This window comes from Bos javanicus, chromosome 4 (assembly GCF_032452875.1).
Source record: "Bos javanicus breed banteng chromosome 4, ARS-OSU_banteng_1.0, whole genome shotgun sequence".
Classification (NCBI taxonomy): Eukaryota; Metazoa; Chordata; class Mammalia; order Artiodactyla; family Bovidae; genus Bos; species Bos javanicus.
The window spans coordinates 69,331,740-69,356,367 of NC_083871.1; the positions used below are offsets into that span (position 1 = coordinate 69,331,740).

Genomic DNA, 24,628 nt, shown 5'->3' on the forward strand with positions numbered 1-24,628 from the left:
AGTAGAAAGTAGGGGCATGGGGAGCAGTTTGGGGGTGGAAATTAGAGCTACACTATGACCCTACCATGGCCAAGATGCCTACTATACTTTCAGTTGGAAATGTCAAGGAGCCTGTTAATATTGGAGTTAGAGCCCCAGGAGACTGAGAGCTAGAGATACACATTTGTGTGTCAACCATGAGAATGGATAGGATCACCTAGGAAGATGCCAGAGCAGAAAACCTGGGAATAGGACAGAGCTCCTGTGTGCTCCAAATGAAGAGCATAAGAGCAGGAGTTTAAGAATAAGCCACCAGTGAGGTAGGAAAAAAGCAGAAGAGTGCATATCACAGAAGCAGAGAGGAAATGAGAGGCAATAACCACACACACTGACACCCCATCCACACGGATACGTGGTGGTAAGTATGTTGGAGAATGCATGTGTGTTCCCAGAGGACTCACACACACACGTGTGTGTGCATATATCCTGAGTGCTATCGGAGTATATAGTTACAGAATCCAATGCTTCTAGGGTTTGCAGCTCTTTTTAAAATTACATTTTACACATCAGTAAACTTGTAATGCAGGAACTGCTTTCTTAGGGTTATTTATATCCCTGGGTTGCAGAAGGATTTGTCAGGAAATAATATGAATGTTATTTATCTGACTGTTCAGCTTTATTGACTGCCACATTTCACATCCTTCAGTTCTTTTTGGCAGAGAAGTAAATAACACTGCTATTAACCTCTAACACTGGTATAAAAATAGGCAGTTATTAAGGGGTAAATATTACTTTGACGATTATTGCCCCAGTCTGCTTTCTCTGGGAGATGTAATAAATAAGGCCTCTCGTGGGGTCCACAAAGTTCCCAATTTTGTTGAGGGAGCTGGCAGCTCTCCTGGCCACGGGCTGTGATTTGGAACCATGTGGAGCCAACAGAAAACACTCCATGAGCTATTGCTTGTTCCTGGAGGAAATCAAGGCAGCGTTAATGCAAAAGCTGAAGTATCAGGTTAAGATTTGTACTGGGAGCGAATTAGGGAGCTCTGAGGCCCCAGCTAAGAGCCCAGGGGTTTGGGTTCAGGAGCAGGTGAGTCTGTGGAAGCCTGGGGTTTGTTGTGTTCCCAGTTGATGAACCCAAGCTATGGCTGTAAAAGCTCAGTTCAGTTCAGTTCCTCAGTCATGTCCGACTCTTTACGACCACGTGGACTGCAGCACGCCAGACTTCCTTGTCCATCACCAACTCCCAGAGCTTGCTCAAACTTATGTCAATCGAGTCAGTGATGCCATCCAACCATCTCATCCTCTGTTGTCCCCTTCTCCTCCTGCCTTCAATATTTCCCAGCATCAGGATCTTTTCTAATGAGTCATTTTTTTGCACCAAAGCTCAGGACCCAGAGTTTTCCATGGTCAGTATTAATGAACAGGTTAACTAGCAGTTTAACAAGGAGTACTCCGTTTTACAGGTAAAGAGATGCAGAGTTATGGTAACAGGCAGAAAGAGAGAGAGAGAGAGTCTAAGACTAGAGGCCAAGAACTCAAGCCTGTAGTCTCAACACCAGCCTCCAGTTATGATTCTGGGCAAGTTCTTTGCCTTTCATCCATAGTAAACAAAGGGACTGAAATACACGGTTTCCTAAGACCTCTCTAGCCCAGAAATGCCTTGTTGAACAGTTGAACACCAGTTAGACCTGACTGGGTGAGTCTACCAGGTGTGGGGAAGGTCCTAGTGAGGGTGAGCTGATAGTGGTGATGTCCACCGCATAGGATTAGCAACCACCTTGTCATTCTACAGGAGGTGCCAGTAAGAGTGGGACCTGTATGCTCAAGCAAGCCCTGGCTGTAGCCTGAACTGAGAGCCACTCAGCTTTACCTTTCTGCCAGAGATACTATAACATTAGCAAACATCATATGTTATTGTTTGCTCTTCAGGACTAAATTTTTTGGCTTCAGAGATGATTTTCGATCTTGTTTTAACCTCTGATTACAGATGTGAAAACATGGGATTTTTCTTCTCCTGAAAAGCATTTAAATCCAGACTGCATGATTAAAAAAGGTTTTGTGCAGAATGAGAGGCATGCATACTTCATAGTGTACAGAAGGTTAATTGCTGAAAAGCTGCCTTGATGTGAATGCATCCTAGAAACACAACATTTAAGAGAAATTTTGTAAAATGAAGGGTTCTAGCATTAATTTCGGAGAAGGCAATGGCACCCTACTCCAGTACTCTTGCCTGGAAAATCCCATGGATGGAGGAGCCTGGTAGGCTGCAGTCCATGGGGTTGCTAAGAGTCGGGCACGGCTGAGCGACTTCACTTGCATTTTTCACTTTCATGCATTGGAGAAGGAAATGGCAACCCACTCCAGTATTCTTGCCTGGAGAATCCCAGGGACAGAGGAGCCTAGTGGGCTGACCTCTATGGGGTCGCACAGAGTCGGACACGACTGAGGCGACTTAGCAGCAGCAGTATTAATTTAGTTTGTATGTTTGAAAACCGTGGGTTTTCACACATCAGTGGTAGTGGAGGTGGTGATTTGCAATAGGTATGGTTCTGCTTTCCTACATCTTAAACTATGCTAAAATAATTAAACGTAGTATCACTCAAGCTACTTGCTTCATAAGACAAAACTTTATGGGATCTTTGCACTTCCATTCTGCTTGGAAAGCAGATGATACTTATTCAAGAGAGTTTTACTTATGAAACAATAGAAATATGTGCAAAAGAGTGAGCCATATAATGTCATAGACCCCATTTGGCATAAATGTCTATAGGAGGGCTTGGAAATCTAGGCCTCATTGAATTTTCCCAGGATTTGCTATTTTATACTACAATGTTAAGAGACACTATGCTAGTATTTCTTAATGGTTGTAAATTGTTGCAGGGAGGCATTTAAAATCATTACTAGGGTCACTTGACTGGCTAGTCACCCCTAAGATAACTAAAAGAAATGTGCATTTGGTAAAGGACAAGATAATTTTGTGTTTAATAGTAACAGAGGTGTAAACACATATATGATACACATATAAGATGGGAATGGAGCACAAGGAGAGCAAAACTCGGAGAAATGATGAGAGGGGATTATAGAGAGGTTGGATGATCACAGAGGAAGGGAAAGGTGCCTCTCTAACCACAGAATTCTTCACTGATGAGGAACCCCGCCCACCCACTGTCCTGGAACTAAGGCCACTCTAGCATGAGACAGCCAGTCTGTGGAACATCCAAAAGTCCCAACACTGACACACTGCCAGGGAATCCGGCCCTCCTAACCCAGCATAGCCCATTGGTCAGCAATCACAATAAGTGCTCCTGTTGCTATGGAGACTGGCTATAGTGCTCCTTGGTATGAACTCCTCCCACAAACGGTTCATCTCCTCTCAGCACTCTTTTTTACTGGACCTGTTCTGTTCTTTCTAAAAACAAAACTGGATTTGTCCATGGTTCCTACTTGAAAATGAGCAAGGATTCAGACAGAACAGTCACAGTAGGCCACGGGGGTCCTCCTGAGAAAGAAATCATTTTAATGGAAAAACAGCCCTCACCCCTGGAACTGTCCAGAGTAGTTTGGGACAAGCGATTCTGAAGACAGGGTGGTGTCTTTGACCTAGAATTGTCTACCGGCTGTAGCTCCCATTGGAATAATTGTGGGTCCTTTGATTGGAGGAAAGGAGTAGGGTCTCAGTGAAAACAAAGCTAATCAAGAGAAGGGGGAAAACGTTTGTGAGGCCATGTAAGACCTTCCTAAGACTATCCCCCGCTACCCAAGAACTATCAAGGGACACATTTACTGGGTCTCTTTTCATGGGAGGGGGGCAGGAGTGCTATATACCCATAAGAACTGGTTTAAACAAGAGCTAGTAGAATTCGAGTTGTTGTTACATAATTCCATTTGTTCTCTAGGATGAGGAGATCTGGAGAAATCAAGTCCCCAGTGTCAAATCAGATGCTCCCCCAGATACTCTGGTGCACAAGATTTAGATCTGATGTCATTGTCACAGTGTGGGCTTTGGGCTGGCAGTATTACTACCACCTGGAAACTTGTTGGAAGTACAGAATCTCAGGCCCCACTGTAGACCTAATGAGTCAGAATCTCCATTTAACAAGATTCTATGCACATTAAAATTTGAGAAGCAATTCCCAAAGTAGTGGTTCTCAGTTTTGGTCACACACCAGAATTGTCTAGGGAGCTTAAAAAACTATTGATTATTGGGTCTTATTTCCAAAAGATTCTGATGGTATGTCCTGGGCTCTGAGATTTTTTTAAAAGCTCCCTATATGATTTTAAGATGCAGCCAGGGAAAAGAACTAAAGGAAGAACTTTTTGAGAATTTTGACTTTCACAGAAATATTATGAAAAGTCATGTGCAATGACATGTTGGTAGCTTGAACCATATTTTCACACAGATATATTAACATTTCAAGTCTTTTATCTAAGTCTGTGCCTTCAGTTCAGTTTCTCAGTCGTGTCTGACCCTGCGATCCCATGGACTGCAGTTTGACCTGCATACAGATTTCTCAGGAGGCAGGTCAGGTGGGCTGGTATTCCCATCTCTTTAAGAATTCTGTTAGTCAGTGTCATAGTGACTTAAGACGCACTTGTTATTTATAGAATCTTTTTTATATAGCAGGGCACCTATTCATAATGTAACAGTCCTACCTAATTTTTCTAAGGTTAAAATTTCATGTTAGGCTTATTTGATATGAAGAGTTAACATATACCTCAGGCATATGTTACAGTTTCATATCTCATAATCTTACCTAATGGCTAAGCATATAGTTCCCATATTTGAACCTCAGACTCAATCAGAATGAAATCTTCCTTTCTCTCTGCAACCCTGCCGATGTCACTCTGTTAGGACCCCCTTATCCAATCTATTTCCGTCCTGCTAGACTTTACACTCCTACAAGAATAAAAAGATCTGTGATTATCTCAATGACATGTTCATATGAAGTGCTCAATAAATGTCTGCTAAGCCCATGGTGGGTGAACAGATGTGCAAATGAATAGAGCCCAAGGTGGGTGTGTGGTGTAGTCAGCACCTCCACTGCTGGTCAGGGAGGCAGCCATGCCCTAGTCAAGCACGATGACACGTTTCGATGAGCCTACCCCACTAAGCTTCCGGCTGCCTCCCACCTTCTCTCCCTGATGAATCTCTCCTCACTTGCCTATGTATACCAGAGCTCCACACACTGCAGTGCTTGGTGGTTCACACAGTGCCTAGTTTTTCTTTGAGTCTGTTGTGTAGAGCTGTATTGTCACCTTCTCTCCCCCTCTTTCTACAGAATAGACTCTCCTTTTCCACCCAAATATTCTATCTTTTCTCATACACCTCTAAAGAAGGCACACATGTAGAGAAGGCCCAGGTGAACTGAAATAAATACACTAGACAGGACTTGCAGTTGCAAAATCTATGTGGTTAGGATGTCATCTGGCTTGACAAGGCAGTATTGGGCCATTTTAGGACAATGCTGGAATCATTGTCGAAATTGTTAATTTCATTCAAATTTTACCTTTAAGTGAAGTTAATACTTTGAATGTCCATAAAGAATACTTACTGATGGAAGGGGAGAAAGAGAGAAGGAAGAAAAGGAGGAAAGGAGATAAAAAGATAGGGAGGGAGGGAGGAATTTGCCCTTATAGTCAGAAAGTATTTTTACCTGGTGATATTAAGTGCTGAATTACAGGGTAAACATTAGAAAATACTCTGATGCTGAAAATTAAACATAGCATGATGAGTAAAATAACTCATTTTTCTAAATAGTTGATAGAAATTAAAATATCGTCCAATAGTTTTGCTTCCCACAGTGAATTTGTTTATTGGGCTGTGCAGAGGAAGATAGGAGGGGTAGGTCATCCTAACCTTCTGGAGGGACTGATGGAATTTTAAAACCAAAAAAATACCACCCTCCAGTTAGGCAAATGGAAATTTGTGTTTGTGTTTTTCTTTAATGTCTCATTCTATCACTGGTCTTTTTCTTGTCAATAATGTTGACAATGTAGTTAATTAATCAGTTCAGTTCAGTCGCTCAGTCGTGTCCAACTCTTTGCAACCCCATGAATTGCAGCATGCCAGGCCTCCCTGTCCATCACCAACTCCCAGAGTTCACCCAAACTTATGTCCATCGAATCGGTGATGCCATCCATCCATCTCATCCTCTGTCGTCCCCTTCTCCTCCTGCCCCCAATCCCTCCCAGCATCAGAGTCTTTTCCAATGAGTCAACTCTTCGAATGAAGTGGCCAAAGTACTGGAGTTTCAGCTTTAGCATCATTCTTTCCAAAGTAATCCCAGGGCTGATCTCCTTCAGAATGGACTGGTTGGATCTCCTTGCAGTCCAAGGGACTCTCAAGAGTCTTCTCCAACACCACAGTTCAAAAGCATCAATTCTTCGGCGCTCAGCCTTCTTCACAGTCCAACGCTCACATCCATACATGACCACTGGAAAAACCATAGCCTTGACTAGATGGACCTTTGTTGGCAAAGTAATGTCTCTGCTTTTGAATATGTTATCTAGGTTGGTCATAACTTTCCTTCCAAGGGGTAAGCATCGTTTAATTTCATGGCTGCAATCACCATCTGCAGTGATTTTGGAGCCCCCAAAAGTAAAGTCTGACACTGTTTCCACTGTTTCCCCATCTATTTCCCTTGAAGTGATGGGACCAGATGCCATGATCTTAGTTTTCTGAATGTTGAGGTTTAAGCCAATATTTTCACTCTCCTCTTTCACTTTCATCAAGAGGCTTTTTAGTTCCTCTTCACTTTCTGCCATAAGGGTGGTGTCATCTGCATATCTGAGGTTATTGATATTTCTCCCGGCAATCTTGATTCCAGCTTGTGCTTCTTCCAGCCCAGAGTTTCTCATGATGTACTCTGCATATAAGTTAAATAAGCAGGGTGACCATATACAGCCTTGATGTACTCCTTTTCCTATTTGGAACCAGTCTGTTTGTCCATTCAAAATAGCACACATTTCCCTACCTCAAGGGTAACTATTTTGTGGACAATCAGATGACCCACATGCTAATAAATAAGGGCGAGTACCCAGTTCTTTGCTACTTTAGAGCTTTATGTTCCACAGGATGGATCAGAGGGTCAAGACCAGGAAAGCAGAAGCAAGCTTAAAACAATCACTGATCGGACATTGAGAAATGAGAGAAATGCCCAAAGAAAAACTGAGAGAATCTTCTAATAGCCATATTCCTATTAGATGAGAAACCTCGTCAAGGCATCTCAAGAGAGTTAGTGCGCCAAGCCCCACCCTAACTCCCCCAGCCCCCGTGTGTGAGAGCAGCAGGACCACAGGAAGCCCTGGATCCACAGTGGATCTGGATATGGATGAGGACTGGAGTAGAAGTCCCCCATCCACACTCATGCCCTTCCAATCCATTTGGCATAATATCAGTCTGGTCAAATCTGAACCAATCATGCTTCCATTTAAGCCTCCTCTTGCCCTTTGGGTACCAGCCTACATGATCTGCTTCTTCCACAGTCTCCCACCTCATTCTTATACCTTCTCCTTGCCTGTGTTCCTGCCTCTCAGTCCTTTTCTTGGTTTTTTGAAACACACCACTGTCTGCCCTGCCTAAGGCCTTTGCTTCTCAGGTTCCTTCTATGGACAAAGTTCTACTTTTCCCTGGCTGACTCCAACTTATTCTTTAGCTCTTTATTTAAATGTTGTTTCCTCAAGGAAACTTTTCCTAACTCCCTTATTAGGTCAGATATCCTAGTTATGTGAACATATAGCATCCTGTATTTTTTCCTAGCATTATGTTACTTGGAATTCATGGGTTCACGATGAATTCATTTCAATTGTATGTTTAATTCACATTTTATCCACCTGATTTTAAACTTTATAAGGCCAGAGCTGATCCTATCTTGTTCAACATTATAAACCTACCATAGTACTTGCTACATAGTAGGTCCTAGTAACTATTTGTTGGTGGTGTTTAAATAAGTGATTAAAGTGGCACTTTAACCTTGAGGCTAGTCTCCCACGGAACTCTAACCCACCCAAGGCAGTTGATCCCCGTCTCAGGACATATAAATGAGGCTCTGACCATGTGGGCCAGAGGAAAAGGCAATTATGATGGTAAAAGAAAAGCAGAGCCATTGGGATTAACAGGAACCTTTGTACACAGCACAAGGATACAAATAGCCTTAGAATCATGGAAAAACAATGGCTTTCTGAAAAGAAATATGAAGAAGAAGAAAAGAAAAGTCAAATAGAGAACTGGCGAGGAACACAGCATCCCTGGCGGAGCTGATGTAGATGAGCTGAGTAGTCCATGGTAAGGGCTACAGGTTGAGGGGAGGGAGAAAGGGACTTTGAGGGGGATAGAGTGGATAGCTAGGAGCCTCTGACATTGGCACAATACATCCATCCTGCTGAGTTAGCTCAGGTGAAGACCAGAACCCCATCTATCTAATGGAGAAAAGGGGGACTTCTAACACCAGGAATAAAGAACTGCTAGCAGGAGATGAGATGAGGAAGAAAGAAATTGAATTGTAGAGAGACACCCGACTTAAAAAGTGGAATATCATAGATGAAATTGATTTATTTGACTAAAAGGCCAGTTATGGCATAAAAGTTAAAAGTCCATTTGTTTTCCCATATCACAAAATGCAAATCACTAAATTTGCAATATGAATGCTTTACTGTACTTTAAAAATTCTGAATTCTTTAGGCTGTTCTTTTTCTGTTCCAAAAAAGCTATTTTAGAAGCTCACATTAGAATATTTTATAACTCTTTTATCCCTCCTGAACATCTGTGAACTGGAAAGAATGTAGTATATTACAGAAACAATCCATTTAAAGAAAAACAATTAAAATGAAAACTACTTCCATTTCTGTGGCATAAAACTCTAATTCTCTCCCCTTTGCAATTTTATTACCATCCTGACATGATATAGTCACAGCTTCACTTATACACAATGTTAATTTCACTCATACTCTACTTAATCTTCAAAACACTGCAGAATAACATTTTTCTTTAGTAATTTATCATTTGCTATGATAAGGCAATGTGTTTAGAGGATGTTAGAGTTTTTTTTTTTCAAGTTTGCATTTATCTTGATGCTGAAATGTGCTCTGAATGCTATTAAAATATATCATTCATACACTTTCACATTTAACTATATTAACTCTACCTTAACTAGACATTTATTAAGAGCAGCATATTTATTTCCCATTCAGGACTTTTTAAATCTGCGAAGTCAGCTGTATGGAAACGAGCAATTTTTGCCAGCATTACACTGTGTAATAGGTTAAACTGAGCAGAAACCCTGGGGCTCCATTGTGGTGGGGTACACAAATTCATATCTTTTCTGGGCTTCCTTAAATCGTCTTCTATGCAAGGCCTCTCATCATTTCACTGGCTTCCAGTGATATACTCTCAACTTTTAAATAAACTTGTGACAACTCTCATCATTCATTCATTCACTTACCATTTAACAAATATTTCCTGTATCTTCTATATTTACAGATATTCCGACATAAACATGTCTTACTTCAAGATCTTTCTCCTGAGATTAACAAGAAATCAGACATTCCTTTTATTTATTTTTTATTTACATCAAAATATAACATGTACATATTGCTTAGAAAGTCAAGGCTTATAGGGTTTGTAAAGGAAAATTTCAGTTCCTATTCTACTTTTCCCTACCGTTAATGCTGCTTTCCAGAAGTCATTTTCAATTTTTAACCACTTCTTGTTTTTTAACCACTTCTTGTTCATATTTCTAAATATGTTTCTGTTATTTTTTGGTATTTCAGTTTTAGATAATATCTACTGACTCCCAACTATGGAAGATACTGTGTTTTTTTTTAATACGATTACTTCCCCATACACATCAAAGACTTACCCTCCCCGTCAGCCTCTCAATTGTAGTATTGTGATGAATAAATAATTATTCACAGTTGAGCCACTATGTGCTAAGTTGTTTCAATTGTGTCCAACTCTTTGCAATGCTATGGACTGTAGCCCACCAGGCTCCTCTGTCCATGGGGATTTCCCAGGCAAGACTACTGGAGTGGGTTACCATGCACTCCTCCACGGGATCTTCCCGAAACAGGGATTGAACTTGCGTCTCATGTATCCTGCATTGGCAGGCAGGTTCTTAAACACTAGTGCCACCTAAGTTGACCATAATTCCATTTCTTTTTTTCCTTAATAGCTTTTTTTCTTCAGAGTTAATCATTTCTTTTCTCATATTTTTAGTTTTCCATGTCCCTATAAACTAACTGAACCTTCCTTAAAATCTGATAGAACTGTAAAATCTCTCCGTATGTTCAAATATACCAGGTTGTCTTTCAGTTTCTTCTTTTTTAAAGATGTCAACCTTGAAGTCTTTTGTCTGGCTCCTATAGTCTGGACTGGTTGCTGCCTATGCCTGATGACCATCTGTCAGGCTGGGACTTCTCTTCACTCTCATTCTGGAAATTCTTTCACCTGTCTCCTGTGTTAAGAGTCCTATTTCCTCAAGCCTAGGTTTTTCTTCCTCAATTTCTCCCGTTTGGTGGTGTATATACTCTAGTAGCTTCTTGAGAAAGATGCGGGGGGGCAGGGGGATATAAGATGCCTCCAATCCTGAGCCTACTTAAGGAACTGTGGCACAAATAACTTCTATCTAATTTGTTTCTCCCCTTCAGGCTTATGTTTCAGCTTTCCCAGCCCGGCAAAATAGGACTATCTGTCATGAAAATTTTGGTGAAATTTCCTTTCTGCTACTGTCTCCTCTCGTTCTCTTAGCCCTTGTGAGTTTATGCCTTTTATATTTTTTTACAGCAATTTCAGGGAGGAACAGAGATAAACAGATATGTTCTATTTATCATACTTGGCCTGAAGTAAAATAATTTTAATACTATAATATAGATTTAGTTCTATATTATATATATTCATATTATATATTATATAGAATTATATATTATATAGAATTATATAATTACATTCATATTATATATTATATATATTCAAATATGACCATTTATTATTTCATTTACTTAACAGAGATTGAGCACCAGCTCTATGTCAGGTCTTATTCTAGGTAGGTCCTGGAGATTCAACACTAAACAAAGTTGACAGAATTCCCTACCTTTATGGAACCTACATAGAATGTTGAGGGATGGCTGGCCAATAAAAAAAAGAATAAAATGTATATCAGAATATGATGTTTTACGGAAAAAAATAATAAAGCTAGGTGGGAACAGGATATTCATGTTTAAACAGAATGGCCACAGAAGGCCTCGGTAGAAATGTGATATTTGACTAAAGACTCAAAAGGAATGAGAGAGCAAGAAATATGACTCTGGGGGAAAAGCATTCCAGATAGAGGAAGAGCATGTCTGGTGGCCCCGAGGTGGACTGAAATTTTCAGTTCAGGGAACAGCAAAGATGTCAGAGTGACTGAGGAGCGACAAGGATGAGAACAGAGGTTACCCGGGGGTCAGGCTCATGTCATCTCTGACTTTAGAAACTGTCACTGTAAGTGATAACCCAGCCCAAGCTCGCTCTGCTCCCCACAGGAAAGGCCAATAAATCAGGAGGTGGGTTGTTGGGGCAAGGAATAACGACTGTAACCACAAAGCTAGCAGACAGAGCACAGGGCAGACTAGTCTCTCAGAGAACCATCTTCCCTCAGGCTGAATTCGGGCTCCTTTTATAAAGAGGAGGGGGCGGTGCCTACTGCAAAGCTGACCAATGGCTGAGGCGGACCGCTAACGGTCACTCGCTGGTTGCTCTTTTGGGGGAGGGGCTCACTACGATAATAATCAGTGGCTGAGTGGGACCGCTAACTGCCTTTGGCTAACAGCTGAGCCTGCCCCGCTCCTATTACATAAAGATTTGTATTCTGGAAGCTACAGTTGTGTTTGCAGAACTGTCTCCTAACTGGTCATTTCTCTCCTCATCTTCTTAAAGCCCTTTCAGAAAACTAGTTTCTGAGGTGGAAGTTCATTTTCCCTTTAAAGATCATTAATATTTCCCACTTAGTACTCTCTGTTTAAGACTTGTGGTTGCCCAAGTGGGGGAGGTAGTGGTGGGGGAGAAATAAATTGGGAGTTTGGGACAAGCAGATAGTTTGGGACAAACTATTATATACAGAACAGATAAACAAGTTCCTACTGTATAGCACAAGTAACCATATTAACAATCCTGTGACAAATCATTATGGAAAAGAACCTGAAAAAGAATATATATGTGTATATATGCATACACACTGGAATGGGTTGCCATTTCCTTCTCCAATGCATGAAAGTGAAAAGTGAAAGTGAAGTCGCTCAGTCGTGTCTGACTCTTAGGGACCCCATGGACTGCAGCCCACCAGGCTCCTCCAATCCATGGGATTGTCCAGGCAAGAGTACTGGAGTGGGGTGCCATTGCCTTCTCTGATATATACACACACACACACATATATATATATATATATATATATATATATATATATATATATCACTTTGTTCTGCAGCAGAAATTAACACCACATTGTAAATCAACTATACTTCAGTAAAATAATTTTTTTTTTTAAAGAGCACTCTATTTAAATATGTGCGTGATTACTTCCCTCTCACGATTCGGCTTCACTCAATGTCACCTACTCAGATGTTAGTACCCTAAAAGCTCCCCAAATATTCTCCACAATCTCTCCCTCCACTGTTTTTCACAGAATTTACCACATTTTGAGATTATTAAGTTCATATATATGTTAATCTTTTCAAAAATATGGTCTCCACTATAGAATAAATAGTGATACCCTGGTAATTCAGCTAGTAAAGAATCTGCCTGCAATGCAGGAGACTCTGGTTCGATTCCTGGGTTGCGAAGATTGGGAAGAAGCCCAATCTTCTTGGGCTTCCCTGGTAGTTCAGATAGTAAAGAATCTACCTGCAATGTGGGAGATCTGGGTTCAATCCCTGGGTTGGGAAGATCCCTAGAGGAGGGCATGGCAACCCACTCCAGTATTCTTGCCTGGAGAATCCCCCTGGACAGAAGAGCCTGATGGGCTACAGTGCATGGAGTCGCAAAGAGTTGGACATGACTGAGCGACTAAGCACACATTAGAATAAAGGACTTCCAAGGTGGCTCAGTAGTAAAGACTCCACCTACAATGCAGGAGACTCTGGTTCCATCCCTGGGTTGGAGGATCCCCTGGAGAAGGAAATAGCAACCCACTTCAGTAATCTTGCCTGGAAAATTCCATGGAGAGAAGAGCCTGGCAGGCTACAGTCCTGGGGTCACAAAAGAATCACACATGACTTAGTGACTAAATAACATTAGAATAAAAGCTCCATAGAAAGGACAATATCTAACTTGTTTTCTGTATACTGCACAACCTGACCTTCCAGTGCCCAAGCTATTGGATGGATAGATGGACAGATGGGTAGAGATGACTTTGGGCAAAACTAGGACTGTCCAGTAATTACCTTAAATTGGCTCTTTAAAACATCCTCCTCCTTTTATCCTATTCTTTAATTTTATTTAGCTTCTGCTTTTAATTATAAAGAGACTAATAGAAAAAACTTTAAATGTCTTGAATTAACACTTGTATCATATTCTCAAGCTGCATTTTCCTCTTCAGTGTGTTTTATAATCCTTATTTCATTTGTGGCTTATAACAATATAAACCATAGGCTGTGAGCCTAGCTCACACACAACCTAATTGAATGTAATGTTTTAAAAAGAAAAACTCGTATCTATTATGATTTGAAGCCTCACTTCTTTAATAAGCAAAATCCCAGTATTCTTAGCATAATAGTGTCTACTGCATTATCACTCTGTTCATTTTTGAAAGCTGAGATTTTGTAGGGAGAAATATGGGTGATGAATAGGAGGAAGACCTCGAAACACTAATATCACCCATAAAGAGCTAGAGCCAAATGAGGAAGGAAGGAAAAAAAGAGTAGCAAGAGTTGTAGGAATTTTGGCCATAGATTAATTGAAGCTGTTGAGACCTCAACTAAAACAATGATATTATAATGGCCATGTGAGAATTTGATGGATGATGTGAGGGGTCAAATAAAAGTGAATTAACACCAGCAGTAAACAACATTGAAGGAAACAGCCAACAGCAGGAGAAGGGAAAAAAATCTACATGGAAAACTTTGAAGGGGCAAAAAGAAAAGAAGGAAAGGACAGCTGAGACCCTTGGGACCCTTCCACAATGAGCTAAAATTGGCTTCTTGGATGAAGCCATCATTATTGATTCAGTTTAAATTTTTTTAGAGAGGAAATTTAAGATGTTAAAATAATTTTAAATGTTTCTGTTTCTTATTATATCCCTCTATCCTTTAAGGTTTATTTTTTGCTTCTTTTGTTTTAAGGAACTTAGCGTAAAGTTTCATATATAAATAAAAATCAGAAAAGTAAAATGGATCTTGGAGAATCACCTGGCCAAGACCTCCTTTTTTAATATACATTAAGAAACTGAGGTCCAGGTTAACTTGGCCAAGGTGAACACCACATGGTCTTCTGTTATTCTAGTTCTACACTGGACAAGTTTGAGTCTGATTCACCTACATGTCCATCTCATCCAGAACTCACAGAGTCTAGCACACTATATAAGCGCTCCATAACCTGAGCTGAGTGAGAGAAATGTAAACTATTTCTGTTTGGGGTTATGCCTCACGGGCCTGTCTTCTAAAAGTCTGACCTATTCTGTCTAACTCATATACAAGGTAATAATGGCAATGGATAGGGGAATGCATGTCTGCAGTGTGGCAATGGACAGTTTAAGGAAATGTGTTATATCAGTCAGAAACAGAGAACTGTCTAAGGTACTGAGGCTCCAGGGATCTGTGAATCCCCTTCATACTCACAAGGTAGCCCCCAGGGTACCATAGTGCCCCTGGTAAGAGCTGTCATACATTGAGCTGACCAGTGACTGATGCAGATTGAGGTTTATGACTGTACTTCTTGGTGGCCCCACTTTTCCTTCTGTTCAGTGGAAACCCATCTTTCCAAGTCCTAAAGAGTTATCATATATATGCTTAATATAGTTTTGAGAGCCGACAGAGACACTAACATAAGCTTCTGAGCACAAATATAATTCAACATTACTTAGTCCTCCATTTTCCATTTGGTCCACACCTCCATGTCCATCTTAGACAACTAATAAAGCTGTCAAGTGAAGTTCATACCAAGTGGCAGATTCCTTCATGTAATCCTACCAAAGTATCACATCAGCCTTCTAAAAGAGTGTTATTCCATTCTGTCCACATCTAGAGAAAGCAGAACTTGGCAAAGTTAAGTGGCTTTCTCAGGGCCATGCAAAAACCTGGTTCAAACCAAGGACTATATGACTACAGTACCCTTTCTATATTCCATTCATTTCCACTAGGGAGATCTCAGTCAGATTGAAAAAATAATCAGGGCAGAGCAGGTGGCTTTAGGGTCAAGAGAAAGATTTACCAACCCCTGTAAAGGCTGATCTTCAGAATTGGCAAGCTCTGTACTGAGCTTTTCTTGGATGTCTCTCTGACTGTATATATCACTATGTAATCTATACAGTGGTGTTTCAATGGACAGAGCTCTTACCTGTAATAATTTTCTTTGAACTCATATGCTCTAAGAAATGCCAATAAACTCAGTTGAAGTAATTTCTCACCCATAGCACACGTGTTTACTCAGAAGGACCCTACCTCTCCCGAACAAGCGAACACCCCATAAAGTCTGCACAGAGCAGCCATTACATGCAAAATGGACATTTGAAAAAGAAAACATTTGACCCTTCCATTGATTGAGCTTTTCTTCAAAGTGCCCTTCAGGGAGTACTGAGCTGGTTGCCAGGAAACAGAGATTCTTTTCTGGAATCAATTCTTGCCATTCTAAGTGTCTTTGAATGTGTCACTTATTACAATCTTGATTCCCAGCTTAGAATGAGGGTGGTCTTCCTCTCGGGCTTCCTCAGTCAAGACACGTCCAGAGATTCAGAATGTATCTGTAAATAGTTACGAGGTTATCGTGGATGTATGAAGTGGCAGTCCTTTTCAAATGCATATTATAATGGAGCTATTTTCAAGTATGTCATTTAGAAGGCACTGAGTGATAGGAATTGACATAATGAAAAAGTATTTTCCACATTGGTTTGGCAATTAAGTGTGAACCTTCCCCTGGTGTTAGAATGAAACTTTGTGTGATGCATTTTGAGGGAGCCTGGAATTTTGGAAGAAGCTTGGGTGAACAGAAGCCCAGCTCCTGTCACAACTAGCTCTATGATATAGGGTGAGTGTCTCCATCCTCGAGGGCTTGGTTTCTTCATGTGTAAAGTGCGAGTTGGGGGAGGTGATCCCAAAGGTCTCTTATAATGCTGGCTCTTATTCTGTAATTGTGTCACCTCTTCTGGATCACGCAAAAGCATAAAAAAATCATTGGCTTCAAGCATTATATAGTCCACTGGGGGAGCTGAAGAACAAACAATTAAATTAATAAATAAATAGGGTAATTATACATTGTGATTAGTGCCAAGAAGAACTAAACTAGTGATAGTGATGTACTATACTAGGGGAAGGGAGTTAATATTTAAAGGCAGGAAGGTATGAAGGGCAAGAGGAAGTCCTGCTAATTTCCTTATTTTTACAGTGTGCTGTTAAAATATATTGTTTGAAGTTGACAAATCAAGAAGAGTTTTCGGTATATTATTAAAAGTTACTAGGGTATCATTAGAATAGCAAAACTCAGAATATCAGTCTTCAGAATTACCAGAAGGCAAATACATTCACTCACCACAGAACATAAAGCAAGGAAACCTAGACCATATAGGAAAAGATAAAAAAGAAAGAGCAAAATAATGAATCATGAAATAAGATGATAGAATTAAGATCAAAAAGAGTTTATTAGTAGGTATAAATGAGAAAACTCTTCCACTTAAAATAAAAAGACTCTCAAATTGTTTAAAAATTATAACTCAGCCTTATAACACATTCAAGAAATACATCTTGGAATTGATGAGGTTGGAAAGGTTGAAAGTAAAAGGATTAGCAAAGACGTAGAAATCAAGTGCAAGAAAAAAACAGCAAGAACTGATAGTGTCAACCAACGTTAAATTCAGGACAATACTATATTAAAAACAGACCCTTTGTAATGATAATCATACAATATAGTGAATTTTCATGCAGCAAGTAGCATTGCTTCAAAATGCATAAAAGAAAAACTGCAGTAAATAAAAATAGAAATATACAAAAAGGCAATTGCAGTGGGATAATCTAAATCACTTTTCTCAGTCCATGCCAGATCAAGTAAACAGTCAAGTTAGTAAGGCTTTGAAAATCCCACAGTGTGCATGTATGTGTAAGCACACAAACGTGTGTATGTGTATCTGCATCTATATATGTCTAAACCTTGAATACAGAGAATAAGCCTATTATTCAACTGATAAAAATAGCCACATTTCTAAAAGTTGGAACCACAGAGGAAAATCTCAATATACTTCAAAAAATAGAAATATTGTATGTCACAATCTCTGAACTCAGTGCAATTAAGCTGCAAATTAATGTTTTAATCAAAGACAAAAGAAGTCTTAACCACCCCTCTCAACTCTTGGTCCAAAGAAGAAATAAAAAACATACTATCTCGGAAATAGATAATGCAAGAACTATGTATTAGAACCTTTGAGATATCTCCTCTCATAGCATAGTTCTATTTATTAGCATTGTTAAACAGGAAAGAATGAAGATAAAAAAAACACAAGCAGTCAATCAGGCAAGCAAGTTTTAAAAAGAAATAAAATATACCTATATTAAAAGCAGAAGGAACTAATTTTAAAAATAGTGCAGCTAATAAATAGATCTAAGAGATGGTTCCTGGAAAGAAATAAAGATAAAGCAAAGAAAACAATAAAATAGAAAAACAAATCATGAGCCAACCTAGTCAAGTAAAAAAGTGGAACAAAATTGTACAAAATTAGAAGTAACCAATGATAAAGAGGGGAAAATTACAATAAAATGAAAGACCAACAAATAAATCCAAGAGCTTGTTCTCTGAAAACAAAAGAATAAATCTATTGTTTAATATAATTAAGGGAAAAAGTGAACAAACAATGCAAAATGAAAGTGGTAAGTGAGGAACTGATAGATATATGCAATTTTTTAACAATTCTGAGATACTCCTTTGCTCAGACTTACTGAAATTGGCTGAAAATCTGGATAAAATGAATGGTTTTCAGAAAAATATAAATGACTAAAACCTACCATAGGAGTTGTAGAAAATCTAAATGATGAATTATCATAGAAAAATAGGAAAACATTTTATAAAAAATTCATTCCCTCCCTCAGGAACAAAATCAAACACTTTAATAGGCGTGAAGAATGCTTTCTACCAAATCTTTACAGAAAACAGTTCCAGTACTACTTAAATTGTTTCAGGTCACAGCAAAAGAAGAAAAACCTCCATATTAATTTTTGAAGCTAGCGAGATACCAGTTCCAAAACCTGACGAAGATAACATGCACATGCAAAAAGAAAAATTATAGTCCAAACTAATCTATTAATAGCAAGGGAAAAAAACTAAAATTTTAGGAGGCAGAATTCAGCAGTAGGTCAAGAGGATGCTACTTCCTAATGAGAAATTAAAAGATGGCTGCTGAGAATAGCTATTGAGAACATAGATTCAGGAGTAAAATGACTGTGTTCAGTTCCCAGCTCTCACTCACCAGGTGTTGGACTTTGGACACATAATTATTTAACTTCTCTATGCCACAGTTTTCTCATTATAGTGTATTGAGAGGATTCAATGAATTAATACATGTAAAGTGCTTAGAACAGTGTCTGGCACACAGTAAATACTGAATAAAGCTGGCTATTTATTATTCAATAGTGGAAAAAGCTATTAATATATATCATTCACCATATTGATAAATCAAAAGAGAAAAATTATAATCACTTCCATAGATGCTGAAAAGTCATGGAATTACCTGACATTCATTTCTAATTTTTATGCAGATTTAACAAAACATTATTGATGGATGCATCCTAAATATCTTAATAAAATAACAAGATCATTAACCAAAGCATGAATCATTATTGATTGATCAAGGAAACCTTAAAAGCCTTCCTGTTCAAATCAGAAGACCAGTGTATCCACTAACCCCTCTGAAATTTGACATTATTCTAATCATTTCAGTAGAACAGGAGAAAGAAATAAAAAGTGAAAATATTTTTAAAAAAGAGTAAGTAAAGTAAAATTATTTGAGGAGTATACAGAAGATACTCAACTCAAAATTATAGTAGACAAATAGATATAATAAAATTGATGGGTATGAAAATAAGATACAAAAAAAACACATTAATTAGAAAACAAATAGGAAATAATGTCCATTTATAATAACCAAAAATATAAAAAAATAAACTTAACAAAAATATTCAAGTTATAGATGACTAAAACCTTAACAAAGGGATACAAAAGAAAATTTGAATAAGTAGAAATGTAAACTCTTTTATTGGGTGGGAAGACTTAATATCTCTCTAAATTAACCTATAAATTCAATGCAGTCTCAATAGAAATAACAAGATAATATTAAATTTCAGACAGACTAATTTTCAAGCTTGTATGAAAAAGCAAATAAGTAAGTATAGCTAGAAAATTCTGGAAAATAAAAATAATGGAAGATACTAGTCTGACCAGATATTAAAATGCATTATAAAGTTGTACTATTTCTTATAATGAGATTCTGGCAAATGGAAATACAAATCAGTGGAATGAATACAGATTGCACAAATAAGATTCTCAAGCTCAAATGGGAATTTAGGTTATTATCACAGTAACATTGCATACCATTAAATTAAAAATAGATTATTCAGTAAGTCATATTGGAACCAATAGGAAGCCACAGGGAAGCAAAATCAAGTTGGATCCATACCTCTCTCCTTATTCTAAAATAAATATTAAACCACAAAATTACTAGAAGAAAATAAAGAACTTTAAAAAACTAATCTTGGATCGGGGAAGCCTTTTCTCTTTTAAGCATCACGTAAAACCCAGGGGTCACCAATAAACATGATTACATTTAACTTACGTTTTTCTTATGAAAATAAGAAATTGTTCCATAGCATAAAACACCTTGAGCTAAATAAAATTTTAATCAAAAAGGAAATAATAGATGGGGGGGGGGACTTAAAATTTGCATGACAGAATTTACAACATATATGACAAAGGCTAATTTCTGATATATAAAGATAACCAACAAAGCTAAAGGAAAACTGTCAACAACCAATAGAAAAATAGGTAAAAGAACATAAACAAACTTCAAAGAACAAGAAATGTCAAAGTTCTCATACATATGCAAAGATGTTCAGTGATATTAGTACAATGAGAGAGATGTGAATTACAGGTCTGAAGTTACATTATTTTTGCCTATCAGGCCAAAAAAATTTAGTTTGTTAACACATTGTTTAGTATACAGCAAAATACTGGAACTTTTGAACATTGTTGAAGGGAGTAAAAATTGGTGTAACCTCTACCAAATCTGCCAAAATGAAAAATACATAAAACGTTTGACCCAGCAACTCTGCTTTAGGAAATCTTATATTTGCCAGTATAATCAAAGATGCATCTATAACATTGGAAGTTTAGAACTGGAAATGACAAAATACCATAAATAAAGAACTGATTAAATAATTTATAATATATTCTTACAAAGAAGTATATGTGCTAATGTGAAGAGAATCCAAGATGTATCATTAAGTTTAAAAATACGTGTGTGAATGTGTATGTGTGTACACAAATACGTGTTTGGAAAACTTCTGGTAAGTACACACTAAAGAAGTGTTGGAGGTTAATTCTGGGCAGTTGGCCCAGGGGCCAGAGATGGGAAGGAAACTCAGTTTTCATTATATACCATTTTGTGCTATGTAATTTTTTTCCTGATGTGCAAGTGTTATTTGAGTAAAAATAAACGTTAATATTTTCAGGGTTGAAACAAACTGGTTTTAAGTATGGAAGTACTGTTCTACCATGGACAGTGGTTAGCTATTCTCCATTTCCATAGAAGAGATCTTCTTCAACAAGAAGAGCCAACAAAGTGAATATATAGTTTGGATTGAAGAAAATTAATAATTTCCTGATGGAATTGGTACAGAGTTGTAAAAACCCTCTGAAGGGCTTTGGAAGGAGTCTGAAGTGGGTGGTGAGTGATCAGGGGAGGGAAGGACCCTGGTGGCCTGGGGAGACTTCTTTCCTCCCCAGGATGCTGTGACCCTCTTCCCAGGAGCAACACCTCTCTGTGAGCTGACAGTTTAATGAGCATTTTACCCAAGGCATTCACACCAGTAGGAAATCCTGTTAGATTTACAAGTGCCCATTAGTTACAAGTTCTCCAGAGCCACTGTATGGGGTTTCTATTCAGGACTTCCTTGTACTTTCCAGTGTTGAATATCATTGCAGAGAGGGTTAACACCTCTAGGAACTCGATTTTTCTCTTGTACATTATAAACAGCCATGGGGGCAAAATCTTTAGCTCCTCATAGACTATAGACTATAAATCAATTACTCTTCCACAAGGAGCTCCAGACTATCGAGAAAAAAGGGGATCCTTCCATGAACAAATGACCTAGGACACTTTAATGAACGGGGGAGCATATTGAGAATAATGAACAAAGCCAGAATAGGGATGAAGCCAACTGCATTTAAAAAGCTGCTGTTTTTCTTTTTCCTTTGCTACAAATCACACTCCATTTTTCATCCCCTAGGTCAGGGGATGTGGTTCACTAAGTGTGGTCCCTGGACCAGAGCATCAGCATTACCTGGAAACTTGTTCAAGGTGCAAATTTTCCAGACTTCCTGTATCAGAAACTCCTGGGGTGTGGCTCAGCCATCTGTGGCTTCTGGAAGAAGACCACCCACCAACAGGAATAACCACTGGCTTGCTCTGCATTCTTTCCTCTAAGAGAACTCAAGGTAACACAACCTGATGTCTCTGGACAAGTTTTAAAATTTTAGCCTCAAGATACATCTTCAGATGTGGGTGTAAATTAAGCACAGCAGGAACTGCCTCCTCTTAAGATGAGCATCATTTGATGACACTGGTTATCCCACAGAAGGCATGGCCATTCCAGCTCCTATGCTGTGGTGTAGATATGCTCCAGAATGCCAAGGGAAGCCAGGCTGATCCAAGGTTCTTATACAAGCCATGACAGTCAGATATTGGAAGTCTATCTCACATCCCAAACATATGCCAGTGACTGTACATAGGGAACTAAATCTCATCATTAAAGGCTGGGACCTTCACAGGCTAAAATCTCCTATTAGGCTGGATGCTCCCCTAAAACAAATCATCTACAGCCTGACAGCGCTAACTTTTTAACTGTCCCTTATATGAACTTAATATTAAGGCGCCAGTATGTTGTCATCCCTTTTTTCCTTTTATTTTTTTGGGGGGGTGCACGGGGTGGAGGGCTCAGACCATCCAGAGAAGCACACGAAGCAGACAATGTCTGATGTTGCCCTGGCCTCCTTAACCCCTGCCCCTTTCTAATGGGAGTTCAGATTTTGTTGTAGCACAAACAAACTCCCCTCCCCTTGCAGCCCCTATGCCCTCAGGGAAGCTTACCTGACCCAGATCCACAGGTGAGTCCAGTTGGTCTAAGGGTGATCCCACTCCCCACGTGACTCAGTTCAAGGTACTGAGATTCAAGAACAGGTTTTCCAGGCAGCTGGGCAATTTCTTGCTCACCTTGCTCTTTCAGGACACCTCCCAGAGGCAACCCTGTCTCTCTCCGCTGGGGACTGCTGCCTCCACCTCCAGATTAGCTGAAGGATGTGGCTCACATGGGAAGGAAAGCTGTGGTGCTGGTTTAACCCCTCCCTAGCCTGGGCTTCCTGTCTGGGAGTCAGTAAACATTCTGAATGTTGAAGATATTTGACTTGAATTTTCTGTTATTCGTTGCTGAAAACATCCTACTGACTGAGTGAGGATTATTATCACTTAATATATGTGGAGAGACCATGACACAGAGTAGTTTTGGAGGCTTTGTAGTAAAGGACAGAAGTTGCAGTGGAAGCTGGTGGTTCATCCCAGCCTGTGTTCTACCACCCACTGGAGAACAAGTCACTGAGGGTATTTCCTGGGCCTTGAGGATGGGGAGCAGGGAGATGAAGGGCAGCACAAACAGAGTCCTGGACCTGCCATGGGCAAGCTCTGCCCACACTACAATTTTGTCTCAGGATGCCCAGATGGAGGACTGGGGATGGGGCTACAAGAAAGAAGAAACGATGGAGAAGATAGGTGATAGTTTGAATAGAAACATAAAGGTGACAATTAGAGTATAATGTGTTTTTAGCATTAGGGCAAAAACATACCCTCTATTAAACGTTAGTAAGCCTCTTTCTAAGCCTCTTTTTCGGCCACCTCATGCGAAGAGTTGACTCATTGGAAAAGACTCTGATGCTGGGAGGGATTGGGGGCAGAAGGAGAAGGGGACGACAGAGGATGAGATGGCTGGATGGCATCACTGACTCAGTGGATGTGAGTCTGAGTGAACTCTGGGAGTTGGTGATGGACAGGGAGGCCTGGTGTGCTGCAATTCATGGAGTCGCAGAGTCGGACACGACTGAGCGACTGAACTGAACTGAACTGAAGCCTCTTTCATGCTGCTTTAAAGACCCTGCTACTAGTTTACCATTGATGAGCACCGAGAGAACTGCCCTGTGCTCTACCTGGGAGCCCTGAAGGCCCCTCTGTCCAGCTTTCTCATCCAATGACTCAACACTGCAGCCAGTGTCCTGCAAGTCTTACCACCACTCTGCAGGGCAGACCCACCTTTCTGCATCAGCAGTGTGCTGCCTGAGGTCCCCTGGGGTGGTTCACCCAGCTGGGGACTGGGAATATGACCCCTTCCTTGATCCTTACCTTGAGTAGCACCCAGCAAAGTCCCACTTAAAGATGCCCTCTCTCTGAAATGGAAAAGCAGGGTTGTTTCACAGCTGCAAACCCTTCTCTTCCATCCCATCTAGTCAAGTTGCAAATCTGTATTGCCCAGTGGATATCAAATCAAGTTTCAAGGTTAAGGCAACAGAGAAAGGAAGGAGGTACCTAGGAAATCATTATCAAGATTGTATTTAAAAGAGAAAACCTCAGATCAAGGATGAAACACAGTCTCTTAACTACATTCCTCACTGGTATTGGCTCAGTCTTGAGGTGCTGTGAGATTTAAATGTCATTTCAGTGAGTCTTGCAACTTGTGGTCAGATGCATTATAAATGTTCTAGATCACAGAATTTAATACATTTTTTCTTCTGCTGTAAAGCATAAATGGCTTTTTTACCGATTGAAGACACTAACAAATAGGTAGCTTCCTAATCCACATCTTGACTTTTCAACTGATCACCTTTTAAATCATCCAGTTTAATGAGTTGACCAGTGTTTGGAGGAGTTAGTAGTGTCTGCGAAGAAATACAAGAAGAAGGAATCACACTTGGAGGCTGGAGGTTGGGGGATGGGAGGGAAGGGTCATCAGCAAATAGCAAGCTGAGGCTCAGAGAAGCTAAGCAAATTGACCAGATCAAACAGCTTGTTCCTGATTCCTTTGTGACTCAATGTAGAAATGGTCAAAGGAGTATCATAAACCAAAAGGACATATGTATAGGATCCTCTCTTTATCTCCTTAGTACTCTGGCCACTGATAAACCTTGACTTGGCCATGAACCTGCTGATATTGGTGCAGAGCT

At 39.5% G+C, this 24,628-nt stretch overlaps 1 protein-coding gene and 1 long non-coding RNA gene across 3 annotated transcripts in view; both read left to right on the plus strand.

Annotated features, from left to right (window-relative positions):
* HIBADH (3-hydroxyisobutyrate dehydrogenase) overlaps positions 1-24,628 on the plus strand; it is a 250,374-nt gene that overhangs the window by 198,137 nt on the left and 27,609 nt on the right. The gene's annotated exons all lie outside the window — the stretch shown is intronic.
* Positions 15,440-22,819, plus strand: LOC133246208 (uncharacterized). Of its 2 annotated transcripts, none has more exons than XR_009735948.1 (4): positions 15,440-15,989; positions 20,875-21,089; positions 21,652-21,859; positions 22,648-22,819. It is a non-coding gene; the product is annotated as an uncharacterized LOC133246208 (long non-coding RNA). The 2 variants fall into 2 exon arrangements; XR_009735947.1 differs by lacking the exon at positions 15,440-15,989 and adding an exon at positions 16,016-16,192.